General features: G+C 40.1%; 1 protein-coding gene across 9 annotated transcripts in view; it reads right to left on the bottom strand.

Moving 5' to 3' along the window:
• Positions 1-19,007, bottom strand: part of STARD13 (StAR related lipid transfer domain containing 13) — a 284,897-nt gene that overhangs the window by 37,294 nt on the left and 228,596 nt on the right. The gene's annotated exons all lie outside the window — the stretch shown is intronic.

Here is a 19,007-nt window from a genome sequence, read left to right as displayed (position 1 = left end):
AGAAAAAAAGTTCACACTTTGTTATTTTGAATTAGAAGTTCTTTCAATTACAAAGTAAAACCGAAGGAATTTGGTAGGATCTATTTGCTGCTAAAGTACCGTCATCGCTCTGAACCACACTTTGTAGCACCAGAAGAGAGTCTCTCTGAGAAATCTGCCTGTCTCCACAGGACCCTGGGGTGCAAAAAGCCGCTTGGTGGCGGGGATGAAGTGTTAAACCATCTCCTTGCAGCAGAAGCTGCTCAGCCAGGTTTGTGGCTCTGTGATCTACCTTACCCCCAAGGGTAAGTTGCTGGTAAGGTGCGAAGATGGAGCTGGTGAAAATGGTGACAGGGAGCAGGCACTGCGTTCTTTCATGTTCTGACATTTCTTGTGGAGCAGAATGCCACATGAAATCCATGGAAAGCTCTGCCAGGATAGCCCCAGTGCAGGTGCCCTGATACTGACGGGACAATTGCTGGGGCACTTCTATTTTTACCAAGCTCCATGGGCTCATATTCTGGAAAGCAGTGTGCTGGGTCCAGCTCTTCCAGCACCTGCACTGCCTGCATGTGCAGCTGCTCCCAGACCAGCTGGGGGAACAACTGAAAACAGAGGCTCATCCACACAAATGTGGGTTTCAGGGGAAACCTGGGAAACACCTCTTTGCTGTCCAAACCTAGATCAGGATCTACCACTTGAACAGTTTTGGTTTACAGGATCAAAGTCAAAGCACGTATCTGCACCTCGTACATTTGCAAAACATGAAGAAACAGGGTGTGCAGGTGTTGAAGAAAGTAGACATTTTATGTTGCTTGTTAATCAACCTGAACAAACCAGTCAAGGGTTTTGGCACATTTGTGGTTGTAAAATCTAGACAGCCATAATACAAAACCCTAACTATAAAGCAAACAATTGAACAGGAAGAAGATGATCAGGCTCAGTTGCTCTTCTGCATATTTTGCCTTGCATGTGAAAAAAATTCCAGTTGTAAATCAGTTTTCTACTAAAATGCATTTTTATAGGGCAGAGATACTGGCATGAACTTTTGTCTGTGTTATTCTGTTCAGATCACTCATCATACCCTTAATGACTTTACCCACTGAAGCTCACTATAAAATCTGCTTTGAATACACTCTGCAGTGTGTGACCTGCACACCTTTCTGATCCCCTAAATAATGAATCACACCAGCAAATTTTGTGGCAGAAATCAAAATTAAGAATACAAGGTCTATGTGTCAAAAGCTCAATTTCCCAAAGATGATTAGACAGCCAGGAACAGCTCCACAATGGTCACAATCATTAGCAGTGCTGAAAAGGATTTACCACCAGGTCTTCATTTGCTTTGACATTAGTTCATGTCAAGGCCAAAAAACGGAGTATGAAAGTACATTCAGTTCTTGACACTGCACAAAAGAATAAGCATAAAACGTGGCTCTCACTACAGCACATCTGTGTGCTGAAAGCACATCTCTATTATGTTCCAGTTAGACTACTTCTATTAAATGCTTGGAAAAAAGACAAGCCTAAAGAGACTTTTTTTCTTTTGCTTTACTCAATCTCATGAAACACAGACAAATCAATCCCTTTTCAAAATGTATTTTACTACCCAGAACAGCTGTATGTACATTCTAGCTTCATCTGGCCTGGAAACACAACTGACAGAGGCTGTGGGTGATGGAGAATGCTACCATTTAATGCTCTTATACACTTATCATATTTCAATTTTTTTTTGTGGTTGGCTGCTCAGAGGAGCTTGCTGAGAAATATTGTTGCAGCCCAAATGAGATCTAAAAAAAATCTCAGGTTGCAATGGGTGAGTAATTATAGGGAATAATCAAGGAAGTAGATCTCACTTTTTTCTGAGGTTTTATTTTTAGTTTTGGTGGTTTTTTGGTTTTTTTTTTACTTTTTTTTTTTTGATGAGGTTGCAACACTGCAATATTTTACTGCACTCAGTAAAATATCATTGACTGATTAACTTCTGCCTTCAAAACTTTGTATCCTCCATGAAGGCATTTCTGGGGAGTATTCTCATTTTCTGAATGACTACCTCAGCCTTGAGTAAGATTTGCTAAGCTTAAAGGATACTGAGTCTCAAGACATGTTATCAGTTCCCAGCTCCCTTGCACCATATCTCTGTTTCTGGTCTTATTCAGAGGACAGCATGAGGAGAGAAGTGTACCAGGCTGCTGGCACAGCCCAAAACATGACTTTGCTCATACAAGTGTGTTCCCACTGGCTACGGGCACCTGTTCCAGACATTCCCCTCTTGGTCCCTCCTACAGTTTAGGTGAAAAGGCACAACAAAGGATTCACTCCTCAGCAGACATCAAAGGTGATTTCTACTATTTTGCCCTGGGCATGTAATCTAAGTTATAGTTCAGAATGCAATATAGATGCTTTTTTTACTGCATACTGCAATGTTTGAACAATAACTTGACATGCTAAGTTCAACCTTGTCTTTTTGTGCCCATATGCTAATATTTGCTTTTTCTTACTTTGTAGTGCAACGTTAGTAAAAACTTGTTTGGAAAGATGTGCAGAACACAAAAAGACCTCAGTGGAGATGTCAATGAAAGGGTGGTAGAAATACTTTTGGCAGTGTTGTCCTAGTTCTGTTCCCATGTCCAGGCTAATACAGGGGTTTGATTCTGCCTGCAGCACATGCCTTGGTGCAACACTGAAGGACTTGGAAACCCACATGTGTCCACAGGTGGCAGCAAGGCCGTTTGTTAACAGCACAGAGCAGGGCTGGCACGGTAAGAAAAGAGATTTCAGAGAGGACATGGCTCAAGGCTGGAAGGAGGCACACAGTTCCTCCAGTTCCTACCAGAAGCAAGTGAGCCACCACAAGCAGCATCTCCCTTGGCAGGACCAAAAAGGCTGCTTGCCCCAGCACACCTGATAATGGGTTTGTCCTTATGCACTACTGTTCTGCTCTGTGGCTGGAAAAAAAAATAGGGATGATTTGCCTACTGTTTCCCACCTGCTTGGGCAGCAGTTAACAACAATCATTAATTATTAATGCTAGATAATAATTCAGTCCCAAATATTGACAACTGTCAGTATGCCTCACAGGACTTGAATTCTAAGAAGTTTTTTTAAGTTTCAGAAGAAAACAAATTTCTCTTTTCCATTTCATTTTTCTGCTACTAGTGAGTTATAATTCAGAGCAAAAAGAGGAGAGGTTTATTCAGGAAAAATGACAAGTATTCAGAGCACAGCTGAATCTTGGCTTTGAGTCCATCTCTAGTATTAAACAGGTCTGAGCTTGTCTCCCACAAACCATATTGGTGGCTCTGGCTGTTCTGGGGCTGAAATGGAGACAGTTGTTTGCCATCTCTCCTGCTCTTCCAACATTTTCTCTGATTCTTCACAAACTACTTTGTTTCTGCCCAATGCCAGACAAAGAGTCTTGCAGCCAGCTGCCACCAAAGGGGACATCCTTGCCCTGCCTATCCAATGCCAGCTGGCTGCTTCTCCTGCTCCCGTCCCTGCCACACCAGCTCCTGGCTAACCCTTCAGAGACCTGGCCCAACCCCCTAAGCTGGAAGAAAACTAACCCTCCAAAGTGGGAATGATCTGCTCTTGGATTAGCAAGATGACTCAAATTTTCTAAGGGTTCAGTTTAACCTACATTAGCTGCATTTTAACAAGCCCAAGAAAGTCAAACCACTGGAACAGTCCTTCCTTTGCATGAAGGAACACAGGAGAACTATCTAATACGTTGTTGGAAGAAAAGCTCTGTCAATAAATGTAAATGTAAATGTAAATGTCATGTAAATAAATTAATTTTCTGTCTTGGAGTTTTATCACCATCTACAAATATCAATGCTAAGACCTGGTTACTATAGTCCTTTCCCTTTTCTTCTCTACATATCAGTATTTCATTTATTTCAGTCTTTCTGCCATTGTCCCTGTCTCTTCTATCTTCTGTTTTGCTGTTTCTCCCTTTTTTTTCTTAAACTACACTTCTTTTTGAAATGCAGATGTCCCTTTGCACAATGCAGTGAAAGATTTAGCAACTAGAATAAATAAGGTACATAATCACCCCATCTATTTTGTTTATGTCAGCTTTATGTGATAACCTTTATTGTTCATCTTCTGTAACAAACCACTGTTACTTTCACTTTAGTATTCCCCCTGTATTGCTCACTACTTAAATCTAATTTACTAGATTCAGATAGAATATCTGGGAATGTTAGAGAAAATGGTTAATCAATTAATTGGAAAGAAGTGCATTTTACTGTGGAGCCACATCAGTGAACAAGTGGTTAGGCTGAGGTTTTTAACCAAAGTTAAAAAGTTTTTACACCAACTTTTGGTCCAACTCTTTCCTGCAAGAGGAGGAAAACTGTTGGGATGAGTTTGTGCTGCATCTTCCATAAGAAAGCCTACCTGGCATTCTGAGATCAGTTTGGAGGCTCAGTTCAACCCAGGGTTTTAAAATGCCTTTTACTCTCAGGAATTGCTGCAGACCTCTATGAAAGGTAAACCAGAGAACACTCCTGGGGAGGAAACACTGATGATGTCTTAGACCTGAGACCTGCTCCAGGCACTGAATACACTGAGACAACCTTGTCTCGCAGGTCCTGGTACATCCCTTGTGTCCCATAAACCTGTCAAGTCATCAACAAGCAATGTCAGCACCCTGATGTCTTCTCAGAAGAATTCTCATGAAGATGGGAAGATGGGTTCTTTAGAAAAGTTCTTTGCAGGCTGAAGCTGTATGAGAACAGCTCTAGCATGTTTTGGCTTCTTCTTGCAGTCTCTCAGTCTGAGACACTGCAACAGCTGCCATTACTCCCCTGGCCTTGTAGCTCAGTCTTTGGGATATTTATCTGTTACTTTCCTTATTTTATGGATGGGGATTTAAAGCACTCCAGAAGTACATAAACGGGTCAGAGGTAAGGTTGATGGGAATTAGATCCCTCACGCTTATCTGGCCATAAAAACAGGGTTATGTCTCTCCTCAGTTATCCTTAGAAATCTAAATTCCAAATTTCTGATACTTAAATGCATCGCTCTACCATCCCTCAGCTACGATGTAACACTAAAGACTGACAGGTTTCCACTGAGTGGCATTTGCAAAGCTTCTTCAGAGCTCAGAAATTAGATTACAGTAGGGTGTAAGTGTGCTAAATTGGAAAGAACAGGAATATATTTGTGAATACGAGAAAATATGACTTTTGAACTCACATAGGAAATTCACAGCAAAACGAGCTCACATGTGAGCAACCTGGTCTAGTGAAAGGTGTCCATGCCCACTGCAGGGGGATTGTAACCTTAAGGTCCCTTCCCACCAACACTATGCTATGATTTTATGATTCCATGATCTACAGCTTGCAAGGAACAGGTTAATACCTTAATTACTGTATTATCATCTCACTTCACTTGCAAGCACTTGGTGTGGAGCATGGAAAAATTAAAAACTTCTCATATTCCCTAAGGAAAAATCCCTGTGTAATTTAATAAGGACAGATACAATTTTCAGTAACCTTTCATGCTTTTAGGTAGAGGTCTAATGTTTTAGCCCATTTCCATCCACTCTGTAGGATTTTTCCAGAATAATTCCAATAATAACACAACAGCAATTGTACCATGCAGCTGTAAAATTACCATTTATAATATAAATATATAACAAATAAAATAAACCATAAGCATACAATGAATTTGTATGTTTTACTGCAATATTATGCATACTCGTCAATAAATCCTGATAATAAGGTTTTCAAAAGTGAAATTTCATTGGAATTATTTTTTATCATGCCATATAATTAGTATTAGAGACAAGGTTATGTTTTGCAAGGAAGGGACAAATAAAACTGTCAAAGTGTTATTTTAGTAGTCCTAAACCTTTCATGGAATATTGTGGTACTAGTAATATTACAATAAAATACAGACCTTTTAAACTACTGTGGCTGAATACAATTTAAATGTCAATAGAAAAAGATCTTTTTCTTTTTTATGTGTAATTCTTCATCCTTGGTGAATAATAGTCAAATGATGTCCATTCATGCTCTGACTTCTTAGAGAGGTTGAAAGTGACAAGCCTGATTATTTATGGACATGAAGAGAAAATAAATCTTGTATGCTGAGAGATTAAAAGAGTGTGACTGTTTACCTTGGAGAGCAGATGAACAAGGGTTATGCAGAAAGGGTATAAAATCAGGGGTAATACAAAAATAGGAAATTGGGAACTACTATTCACTCTATACACAGCACAAGAGAAGGGAGATTAATAAAAAAGAAGGAATGAAAAAGAAGGAAGGCAATCTGAACTGATATTGCCACAGGACATTGGTATCAGGAGGCGAGTTGGAGCTGGAACCTTATCTGACTACTCACTGCTACCACCAGAGATTTGGAAAATAACTCTCCAGAATGGAATAAATGAAACCAAGCTAAAGACAGTGTTATGAAAAGGTTATTCCTGATTAGATGATCAGCTTGTACAGCTTTTCCTTCTGAGCTACTGACACTTCTCTTACTCAGACATAGTTTGGGACTGTGTAAAATGTTTATTTCAATGACTCCAACAACTGTTTTGTTCTCTACTGCAACCAAATTCTGCACAACCCAGATGGGAGGCTTCTTATCTGCCTTTTATCTTCAGCAAGGCTGCATTTCCCAAGGAAAAACTGTGTGTTATTCCAGCAAAGAGTTAGGAAACTACATCCCCCTTGGGTGAAAGGATTATGCTGAACTGCTTTCCCAAATTAATGGGATACTGGTAAAACTGGTAGATCTGAGATTTATAGCAGGTTCATCAAGCACAAAACTTTACAGGTCTAGGAACAGTGTCTTCATCAGTATTTTTTCCATTTAGGTATCATCAGAGCTAGGTGTACAACACAATGAGTTTCCTCAAGCAAACAACAAGAAGGTGGCTGTGCAAACAGCAACAGGGAAATCAGAGTTTGCCATGCAGGAGAGACATTGTGCAACACTCCACATACTCTTTAAGCTGAGAGGTGACTTGCAGGGGCCACCGAAGCAGCCAGCACACCAAGACAGCAGGCATGCAGGCACACAATAAAGACCTTAGGAGTAGGAAACGTCCTGAGGGACTCCCAGTTCAGAGCAATTAGCCACTCTATCAGGCAGTCATTACTGTTCCTGAGAGTCTAGCATAAAATTGACTCCCTGGGGAATTATCCCATTATATAAACTTTCAAGGAGCTCCTGGTAACAAGTTGTATAGCACAATCAGGCATCTAAACATAAGAAATGCAATGAGATTTGCACACCAAGTGGTTTAAAAAGTTTCAAACATAACATTAATAACACTGCAGAGATGTTTAAGAGACCCAGCTGATGCTGAAAATCCCATCCATGTTACATGGTCCAGTAACGTGATAAAAACAAGAGATTCAGAGATTCAGGATGCAAAAGATATGCATCTTTTGTGCATATTCTTGAGATTTTTGGTTGCCCCTTATCATCATCATCATAATCCCTACTTACTACTGGTTTCCTTTTCTCCTTTCCTTTCCACGTCTTCCACACTGAAGTCACTTAAAACTAACTTTCTGTCATTCATTTCTCTGACAACTTTGCTACCCACTGTCCCACATGCCCATTCAGTTTGTACAACCTTACTCCATGCTAGTTTGTTCCCCATTTTTTGCCATCTTTCTTTCAAATTCCTGAAACAGGATTTTAAATCCCTCCTAACTCTCACTATCTTCAAGTATCACTTTAAAGCTGCTTCTCTTCTTAGCTTACAGGTGATTTGTACAATGCAGCACTTTGTGATGACACTAATAAAACAATAGCTTGCAATCCACATCTCATCTTGAGGCACTTTAAATGCTTATAAAAGCTGAAGAGAAAGTTATATATAGGGATCACTTCATCCCTGGGTGAAATGCAGCTGCATTAGGATGAAATGTGGCAGCTGCACATAAGAATGCTGCAGCAGTTTATGACAAGAAACAAGGAGAATACTTTAACCAGCTGAAACCACTAACAGGATTTATGAGATAGAATAAATTTGCATTTTATATATATATATATATATATATATATATAGGAAGCTGATAAGGACATCAGGCTCTCCTCCCTTTAGTCTTGAGAAAAATACTCTGGTGTTGCTAATGGACAAAAGTGATTAAGAACTTGGTTTCCTCCACTTTCTCCTCCTTTCCCATTAGGATTTATACTATTTTTCTTGCCTTCTGACAGCCCCCATGAGTCTTGGCTTTGCACAGACTTGGAGGACAGAGTACCACCAACCCATTCTTCAGTACCACACTTCCCATCCCACCTATTTGGCCTGTCATTCAAAAGGTAAGAACCACTGACTTGAGAGTTATGAGAGTTCTTATACATGAGCACTGTATGCCCACTGAAAAATGTGTTTGGATAATGCTCTGGAAAAATGTGAGTCTTTAAGGACTTTAGTACTTAGTATTTTTAATGTGGAAGAAACACTATCAAATAGGTAGAAAAGGGGTAACAATCCTATCCCTTGGGATCTATTTCAAAACTTCTGATCACTCCTAGTGTCACTACAAGACAAATTCTGAAAACAGACTCTTCTTTTACAAGTTTCTGTCTCTGAGTTCCCAAGCTAAGAGATTTAGGCAGTATCTAAACTTCCATGTATTATGGACCAAAGAGTGCCTTAAAGATTGAAATAGGTGCTGAGCTCACATTGAAAAGGGAAATGCTGAGTCCAGCTGGTATTTAGAAAACTTCTTGCTCCCTGTATGTGTTATAAAGTGATTTTTGCAATGCACCATTGCTAGTCCAATACCTACAGATATTATTAACAAGTAGTCAGTGAAACTGCAGCTATATGTACCTATTCATTTTATATATTTCTATTATATATTCTTGTCATGTATCTTCTACTGAATCACTACTGTTGAAGAGTCCAAAGACTACAAAGCAGCTTTGCAGGAAACAACCTGGGTGCCTGGAACAATGGAATAGGAAGCAGCCACGTGCCTTTCTGCCAAGGAAGGCAAACAGCACGCTGGGCTGCACTAGCAGGGATGACAGCCGGTGAAGGGAGGTGATTCTTCCCCTCTTATGACCACTGGTGAGGCTACATCTGGTGTGCTGGGTCCAGTTATGGGCTTCCCAGTGAAAGAAAAATATAGATTTACTGGAGTGAGCTCAGCACAGGGCTACAAAGACCATTAAGGGCCTGGAACACCTGAGAGATGAAGAAAGGCTGAGAGAGCTGTGACTATTCAGCCTGGGGAAGAGATGCCTTGATGGAATCTCACCTGTGAGTATAAATATCTGAAGGGAGGGTGCAAAGAGGGCAGAGCCAGGATGTTCTCAGTGGTGCCCACAAGGCAATGGGCACACACTGACACACAGAAGGCTCTGCACATCATGAAACACTTTTTTCCTGTAAGGTTAACCAAGCACTGGTACATATTCCTCAGGGAGCTGGCAGAGGCTTCATCCTTTGAGATATCAAAAGCCACCTGGACACAGCTGGATATAGGTGGCCTTGCTTGAGCAATTGGGTTGGACAAGATGACCTCCAGATGTGCTTTCCTACCTCAACCATTCAATGACTCTGACATTTCAAGAAGTGTGTAAAAAGAACCCTGAACTTACCCAACAGTAAGGAGGAAGATACCTCCATCAGCAATATCATACTTTCCTTAGAGAAGAATTTCAGATTCACTGTAAGCTTCTCTACACCTCTTTTCATCTTGAGGAAAACCAGCACTATTGATTTTTCGAACCCAGAAAGTCACAGGAAGGGCAAGAATAACACCAAGGAGAGGAACAGCTAATAGGAAGTAGATACACATCAATTCCAACTGTGCCACTACTGGAAACTTGCCAAACTTTATAGTTGGAATTATAAGTGTTATTATCTTTGTAGCTGGACCAACTCTTGTATTAGATTGCTAATACTTTAATCACTAGAGCAGTGATTAAATCTATCTTCAATCTATACACAAGGTATGTTTCTTCACTGCACATAAAGCGCCCAAGGTGTTTTGTCTGGTAATCTGCCCTTGAGATCTGGTTTGAATTTGGATGCAGCAGATGGACCCCACTACATGTAGCTTGCAGCTACCCTCTGTCCTTGCAAGGTTTTCAAAAATGTCATCTCTTGCAAGGCTAGGGGAGACTTCCAAACAGCCTGAACTCAAGCAGCATACAAGATGTCTCTGGAGCACCCTGACATTCAGAGGGCTCTCAAGAGGATGCAGTGCTGACCATTAGTTTTGACTCTTCTGTGCATTCGTAGCTTCATCTAAATACATAGATTTAATGTCTCTGGAAGTCAGGGTTTTCAAGCTCAATATCTTAAACTGGAGGTCAAGATTCAGACTTCAGTGCCTTGCCTTAGATTTCCCACAATACCCAACATGGTTTGCATGTGTGCGGTACTGAAGTTAATTGGTCAGACAGTAATTGGAGCTCGGCAGATGAAAGGCACTATGGAATGCAGGAGAATGCTTTATGTTATAATTTGAGTGAAAATGTAAACAATACCCCAAAAGATAGATGTTGCCATCATAAACTTTCTCTTTGAATTATGCAGATAAGTAGAACAAAACATAATTTCTTATCAACATATTAATTATTCTTTGATTATGCCCTTCATGTTCTGTAGATGTTCAAATTACATATGGGCAATCAGATATACATCAGAGAAACTCTACCCATCCGAGGTGGTCTTCATGCTGTGAATTTATATTAAACACTGAACATTAATATGAAAGTAACTCCCCTTGGAGATAGTACTTTGATGTATTAATAAAAAAGACTTCACAGTTCTTGTTTATCATAAATTAAGATTAAAACACTTTCTTTTGCAGTTCTGTGTGAGATGAATAATTTGTAGTGCAGGGAACATTGATAAAGCATGGCACATACAGCAGAGTTCAAATATTCAAAACTGAGCTCCAAATCCATGTCTTGTGCAGAGTGGATGCAATGCAAAGTGCTGAGCTCTCACCTGATGATATCAGTGTTATCTGCTGTTATCAGCTGATTAACACTACGAGCAGATCTGTCTGTAGATCCCACTGTTTCCTTAGTACCTTTCTTTATACAAGGGCCTATGGAGAAAGATGTCCTGTGTATTTCTTCCAAAAAAGAAGAACCCCAAACAGCAGATGGTTTAGCACACAGTTTAGCAAGAAACTGTCATCTACTTAAAATCCCAGAGCAGGAGGGCTAACATTATCCTGGAATACACCTATAAACCCAGATGTCTTTTTCAGATTCACAGCCATACCCCTAATGTTGCCATTGAAGTATATCAACATTATTAAACATTTCATCATGCCTCGAGACTGTAGTGAAAAATAATTTATAAAATGAAGGTTAACTTTATTTGTGGAGAGCTACTGTTTTATTACAAGTATTTCTGAGAGGATCAAGCACCCATATCTGTTCAATGCTTTATTTCAGTTGATATTTTCTGAAAGAACATTACTAAGGAAAGCTACCATGGTGTCTTTTATGACTCTATGAAGAAATGAAAAATCAGTAAAGTAATACTCAGTGCAAATTACTGCTTTCTTTTATTGGACAGTCTGAACTTGGTCCACCTTGCTTTTTGGAGCTGGATTGATCCTGTGTCAGTGCCAGATGTGACATGATAAACTGGCTCTGCCATGAGCAGGGGTTGGGCCAGGTGACCTCCATTGTTTGATGCTTCCACTAATTTTTAAAATTATTTGAGTGGTGAAAGAAATAATATATTCTTATGGAAAGATGTGAACTACATTTTACCCTTTGCTTTAACTATGCAGTGCTGTAAGAACAAGAAGTGTGAAGTCACACCAGTGTGTGTTTCAGCATGATCTAGTCCAGAGCCACTAATTACATGGCTGCGTGCTGATCTTTGTAGAGTCATGAGAAAAAAACAAAGAGATTAAAGGAAACAATTACTCACCTACTAAAAAAAGAACATCTTTCCTCACTCTGTTTTCACAAAAGCACCCATTTTTACAAAAGCGCTTTTAAAACACTTTTCTCCAACATGTAAACAGTATTAATGTGGGAAAGTCAAATTAAGGTTCTTTTTTAGAGAGCAGTGCAGCTACTGCTCAGACAGCTGTTCAGTTTCCATCATCCATCATGTGATGGAAATTTTATTTAATTTTACTGAATAGATACAGATAACTTCCAATATCCAAGGCCAGAATTTTAAGGGTATTTAAATTACCAAACTGGTAGGGTGCAGATTTTCAAAGATATTCAAAGTATTTAACTCTCATTTACCTCCTCAAGCACCTCCTCAAGATTTACCCAGTCCTGTCTTCTACTATCAGGTGGCTGCAGACATTTTTTGTGCACTCCAGCACATACACATCTAAACAGTTTTTGAACATCCAAAGGGATGACACCGAGCCAACAGTTTTACCAATGAACTCAAATGTTTTGGATATGTGAACTAACAAATTTCATGATTTTTATTCACACAAATAATTAGATTTATTTTGTTCATTCCCCTTTACAATGAAAGCTGCACTCCATATGGCTACAGAGCAACACACAGAAAACAGGCTAAAACAATTCTTACATGATAGCTGTACATAAACATTTATTCATTCATACTGGAGGAAAGAAGGAACAGACAACTTGGATATGATGGTATAGTTATTTTTAGCCTTTTGGCTGAAGCCTTTAGTTTCCTTTCCATACATTTTTAAATAGAAGGCTGTGGGGGTTTTATGTGCTCCTCCAAGTAGAGAACAGACTTTTAATGCAACAAAAATACTGATTTTCCATTCTGCAGCTCACCTAGGTCTGTTTCCATCTAATAAGCCATTGTACAAAATAACTGTTTCCTATAACAGGAAATTCTGCTATGGCAGAAGTAACACTGGGTATCCATAGTACTGACACTTCTCCTTTCCTTACCCTCGTTACACTGTAGAGCAAATGGGAGCCAGATTCATAGGAACCCTGTAACTGACAATAATCATTGCCAGCAATGAAGCAGAGTTAGCAAAGAACTAATTAGCACACCACCCAGGACTAACAGCACTCTGCACTTTTTCCCTGTTATTTTTAGCTACAAGCAGGAAAGACATAAACTGCTCTTTTATTTAATAGCATGAAAGAGCTTAGATAAGTTAGATGTTTGCAGTTACCACTCTATAAAGCCAGACTCTGGCCTTCAGCTATGTTTCATATATTCACCTGGAAGAAGACAACTGGAAGGCAGGAGACCTACCAGTGCTTGTTCCCTGCTGGTGCCAGACAGTGGATCTGTGGGGTATCTGTCAGGAGACACCAAAGCTACCAAAGAAGCACAAGCCTCCTATTTTTGTGTCAATGTCTCTTGCTGGATAACAGGAGGGAATACAGAAGGGTTGGCTCTGCAAATGTCAGTGAAATACAGACCCTGTCACTTTTTAACTTGCTGGATGAATTTCAACTATTTCTTAATCTTCCCATAGTTGATGGGAAGTCATTTGGATAGTTTCAGCTATCTCATGGATGGAGTCCCTTTGCTCTGACTGCTGGAGAGCACATTCCCACTCGTCTGAATCATTAGTGGCCTGACTGTGGACAAAGATGGCTTGGTCTCTAGACAGTGCTAGCAGCTAGATATTTGGAAAGTAAATGACTAATCCCTTGCCCAGCTAGACTTTCAGTGGGAAATGAGACACACATCACTTAACGCTTACACCTCAGTTTAAAAATGGAAAAATTATTCTTCCCTCCTTAGGAAGCAAAATTGTTAGACTACATATGCTGAAGTGTGTACTGTGCTCAAAATATGCTCCAAATCCATGAGGGCCACATATTTAGCTTGCATGAGCTTGTCTTCTTTTACCTCTTTAACAAACAGGTGGTCTCTGAAACTGGAGAGGTTTTTTTTTTAGTACTACTGAAGATTTAGTCCAGCCGCTGCCTGATCTCTAAATTTACTTATTTCACAGTATTGTCTGCCCACAGACAGACACAAAACACTTGCTTTTCCAGCAGATATTACCCAGTTAGAGTCAGAAGTTGCCTTAAGCCATGACCTGATTCTGGATCAATTAGAGAGTGTTCACAGGGAGATCAATGAATTTAAGTCCATGCTATAATTTAAGGTCAGTTTAGTCCAAGAGAGAGACTAGCAAAGTAAAAATAAACAAATAAAGATCATGGGTTTTTATAAAAAACTGAGAAGAGTGCTGAAGTGCATACTTGAAATATTTCCTCTGAACTCCACAGTGTGGCTGGCACAGCACGGGTTTAACACTTGGTGCCTGTTCAACGTGTGCTACGTGGATGCACCAAGCCTGCACACACACTTGCCAAGCAGAATGACAGAGGTGATCTGACTATTTCTGAAAAATGAAGTGTTTATGGCTTGCTCAGTTTCAGAGTATGTTTCATAATCTTCAGCACTCACAATGTGTCACTCATGGGCTTGCAACATATTCCCTCTGAACAGAAGCTGCTTTGTGCTCATCACTGAAGAAGCATGTGCTGTGCAAGTGCCATACTGTATTTTGGCAGTAGCTGCTAGAAGTAAATTTACTGAGGATTAAGGAGATGGAAGGCAGCATGCCTCACACTGTAATTCTGCAAAGCATTAAAACATCCTGCTTAAAGAAGAGATGAGAGATGGCTGTTATTCAAAATCTTGGGGCCTGAGGTTCAATTTGTTTTGACAAAATTTGCTTTTGGTCCTTGAGAAGTCCCTGAACAACAACAGCTGCCCTTGCCCAGAAGGAGCGTGTGAGGACACCTCCCTCCTTTGGAAGTCACCTTCAGCACAAGGTGGGAGCTGTCCCCAGGGGCACAGAGCCACTCAGACCTGCTCCAGAGGGAAGCTCCTGCCAGCTGCTATGCTGCCTCTGGGATAAGCCCTTCCCCATCTCCAGATGTGCTCCATGAAGTACAGGATTCCAGGGCTGCCCTGGGTTTATGTCCCCTCAAGGCCAGGAGAATGAAAGTATGTGCTGAGGACATGAGACATTTTTGGCTGTCCAGAGCTAAAATAATGACATACAGATATGCAGATAAACACAAAGACAGAGATTTGATTGTGTATGCTTTGAAGGAAAGTTGTTTTTTTTTTTCCAAGCATATTCTTTTTCTAGACTTGACCTTGGTCTGCACTTTTAAGAATCTGACATTTTTTGATGGTTTATTTCACTTTCAGATTTTGGCAGGGTGTAGCCTCAGATATGCCAAAAGTATGATGAGATAAGTTATTCTCCAGACAGAAACAGAAGCAGAAAGCAGGCAGTTGCCTACAAAAGATGGTCTCTCCTACAGATTTTGCTATAAAAAATGCCCAGCTCAATTTTTGTAAGGAGAGGACTAAATCTGACTATGAATTCTCAGCAAAATGGCAGTTAAAGCTTTAAAATAACCCCCTTAGAGCCCACATGTCACTCTGAAACCACTGGTCAAAACAGAAGACACGATAAAGATATTTTGATTTAAGAGATAGGCTATATTTTGCAGGGAGTGTTGGAGTTTTAATGTTTCTTATGATGTTTTGCCTAACGCTTTGCATTTTACAGTGTTTTTTTTACATTGAAAAATGTAGTTAGAAACTCACAACCCACGGTTTTCTGTGGCCATGGCATTAGACTCCAAAAGCTTACTTATTGTTAAGCAATCACATTGGTGTACTGAAAATTACAGTTCCATATTTTCTGGTACAGCTCCATATTTAAGAACAAACAATAAGCAAAAAAAAAAAAAAAAAAAAAAAAAAAAAAAAAAAAAAAAATTAGCCTGGAAGCCACTGCTTTACCTGCACTGGAGGATGTGTAGGGAAGGCAACAGTGCCAGAAGATGAAAATTATAATTGTGATGCTCCATTGGGCTAGCTGTGATTTTGGGAAGAAATCTGGGGCTGTCATTAATTTTTCCATAACTCCAAGCCAAAGCCAATTTGAGGCTGCTAAAAGTAGCCTCAAAACTGAGACTACAAAGCTCCTATTTGTTGAATGTATTTCAAAGAATTTCCTTCATTCATTGTTTACCAATCCGGCCTTTCCTCTTTGGGGGTAGAAAAACATAATGAACACTTTTCACCTGCAAGCTCAAATCCCACTGGAAAGAACTTTTTCAGGAAAATGTTATTGTGGTGAGGATTTTCAGGGAGTGTTGGAGTTTTAAAGTTTCACATGATCTTTTGCATTTTTCTTCTAAATGAACAGGAAAAAACTCATCTGGCTCTCATTTGAATTCTCAGTAGACTTCAGAGAGGAAATTCCAACCAGAGCTGTATTCCTACACCTAAAATCTACGTGGGAATGATGCAGCATGCTCGTTTCAAACCAACAGCAGCCAGAAGAAGCAGACCTGGGTCAGTGACACACCCGCGCGTTCCACACAACAGTAATGGTCTCAGCAGAGGGGCTGGTTTTATGAAACAGCCTTCAAAAGGACATGTCAGAACTTAAATATCTAGATGACCTGCTTTCACAGCAGCCATTCCACCGTGCATGCAGAATGTTTATTAACATACATGGGAATTTTCAGATGTAAAGAATGGAAATCCTCTCACCTATCTGCAACTGCATTGGAACTGTTAATCCTAAATTCTCCTGAAGGCTAGGGAGAGAAGGAGGTGCTTCCTTTAAAATATTTATCTTATCTTAAAGTTACTATCTGAAAAAGATAAAATGGCTTGTGCACAGAAAGAGCTCATTCTTTTCTATGGGCTATACAGAGAATTTGGGAGGAACAGGCAAATAAAGACATTTCCAGTGAGATTCCTCTTTGAGGGACATCCTGTGCGACTGTGTGACTTAAGGTCCCTAATTTCACTTATTTGCACCTGATATTCACTATCTGTAGTAGTGGCATAGTGATCTGTATCCATGTTTGCAATAGGATTTGAGATTTATGTAGGAACATTCCTGTGTAGGTGCTCAGTGTTTACCACAAAAAGTGTACATTTCCCACACAAAGCATATAATGGAATTAGCTACCTGACCTCAAAATCCACTAATCTGAAACATAAACAACCAAGTAAGTACTTATGTTGTTCACTCCCTAATCAGCACAACGCTTTATTGATGAGCCACTCATCTGCTGGTTTCCATATATCTCTATGTATATATTCCATATGTTATGTGTATATCTCACCAGAATTAAACTCTGATTATCAAGATTCCTCTCCTCCAGTTGATACTATATATTCTTGGTATGCAGGTTTTCTTAATTGTTTTATAAGAAGAAGTATCTCAAGCTTATAAACAACTCCCAGTACTTTTAAGTTTAGGAATTTTCCAGCAAAATGCTTTTCTTTCCCTAAAAATGTGGGCTGCCTCTAGACAAAGATGTTAGCTCAAATCACGGGGTTGGTTCCAAGTTAAAGCCAGGTTGAGGGCAGGTCTTCCCAGACAGATGGGTAGGCATCTCCACTTTCCAGCTCCCTAAGAGCCTGTTTTCCCTAGACAAAACAAGGGAACTGATTGCTCAGTGCACAACAGAGACTAATGTGAGAACGTGATCCTGGCAGAGCCTCACCAGAGGATTCTTGTAATTGATGTGAAGACAATATAACTGGTTTGTAGACACATCACTCTGCACCACGCTTGCTGTACCAGCTTTCCACAACTGTTGTTGATTGCCTTCATCCCCAAGCATTTTTGTCTCTCTCAGTTTAGAAACTCTGTGAAGAAACTTGTAATAGCAATTGGTTGGTGCCATGCCTGTTTGGCACGCTGCGCTGAACTCTTACACAAATAAACAGGGAACACGATGTAACACCACAGCAGCAGATTTAACTAAGATCCAATTGTGCTTGGTGCCATCTGAATACGGGAAGAATGTTCCCTTAAATGAAAACTCTTCCACAGAAAAACAAGTTCACCCTTCACAATTATGTACCATAACATGGGACCATACACCATCTTTGACTTATGACTTCACTACTAAGAAGAAACTGGCCTGTTGGAGCATTTCTCGTCCAAGAGGCAGCACTGTTCTATATTGTTCCTGCTGCACAGATCTGAATTTGGGGTGTCTTTTAGAGCTAGTATGAAGCCAGTCTTTGCTAGGAAGTGGTAGCCTGCCCAAAATCACCTCTCAAATAAGTTACCTTTGGCTGAACCACCAGTGTTTTGATGACGGAGGCTACTAGTTCTTGATTTATATTATGAGATTGTAAGCAACTAGAAAAAATAGTTTATATTTAAAGGTACAATTTATGAATTTAACTGTCACACTTTGACTGAGCTCCTCACACCAAAAGCTCAGTGACAGCCTGAGTAAATGCTTTGACTTGAAACACAAGTCACCTAAAAAATTAATGATGAGTTATATTCCCAAAAGTCTTAAGGACAAACACATTTCCAGGGCCTCTGAAGAGGAAATACCTCAGGGAGAATATTGTTATTAGGTGACACTGAGAAAATGCTTAAGCAGGAGTGATTGAAGCAGACTGTGTACCCTAAGGATTTAATGAGCAACTTGAAGGAGTTGATGGCCTGAGGCATAGCCTCAGGTCATTAAATCTCAAATGGTTATTAATCCCTAGGAAATGCTTTCTGTCAAGGTCATTAGTGCTATTATACAGTGGAAATTGTGGGTGTATCAAGAAATTAGCATATAAGCCTGTTTGCAGAAAAGATGTTCTCAGAGAGCATGGGCAGGTCGCTTCCAGGAGGATGCTGCAGTATCCACAAGCCCCCTGGCGTGGCTGAACTTCCACATCCCTCTCTGCACCACTTCTAAACTGAGTTGCTCTTTTGCAGAGTGGCACTACAGGAATCTTATCATGCACTGAGCACTTGAATTAGCAGTTCGGTGTAACTCCAAGGGACAACTTTAGCTGAAATCCCACCTACTTTGCACATGATTTTAGGTTGGAGTCCTGCCCTACCATTGGTTTGTTTCTTAGAATAAACCCAGGAATCCTGATTCAGTTGATATGTGCACTAGTGACCATAACATTTGGCCAAAGGCTGAAACCATACAGGCGTTGGGATCACTGCCCTTTTCTCTAAAGGAAACTTCACTGCCTTCAAGCAGAAATACCTGGAACCAGAACAAATATATCAAATATGGCATGTGTGGGGTCAAGGCCAAGAGACTGATCAGCAGGCACAGAAGGGAGG

Source organism: Cyanistes caeruleus, chromosome 3 (assembly GCF_971803275.1).
Source record: "Cyanistes caeruleus chromosome 3, bCyaCae1.hap1.1, whole genome shotgun sequence".
Classification (NCBI taxonomy): domain Eukaryota; kingdom Metazoa; phylum Chordata; class Aves; order Passeriformes; family Paridae; genus Cyanistes; species Cyanistes caeruleus.
Note: the sequence above shows the minus strand (reverse complement) of the source record. Positions and strands in the feature narration are given on the sequence as shown.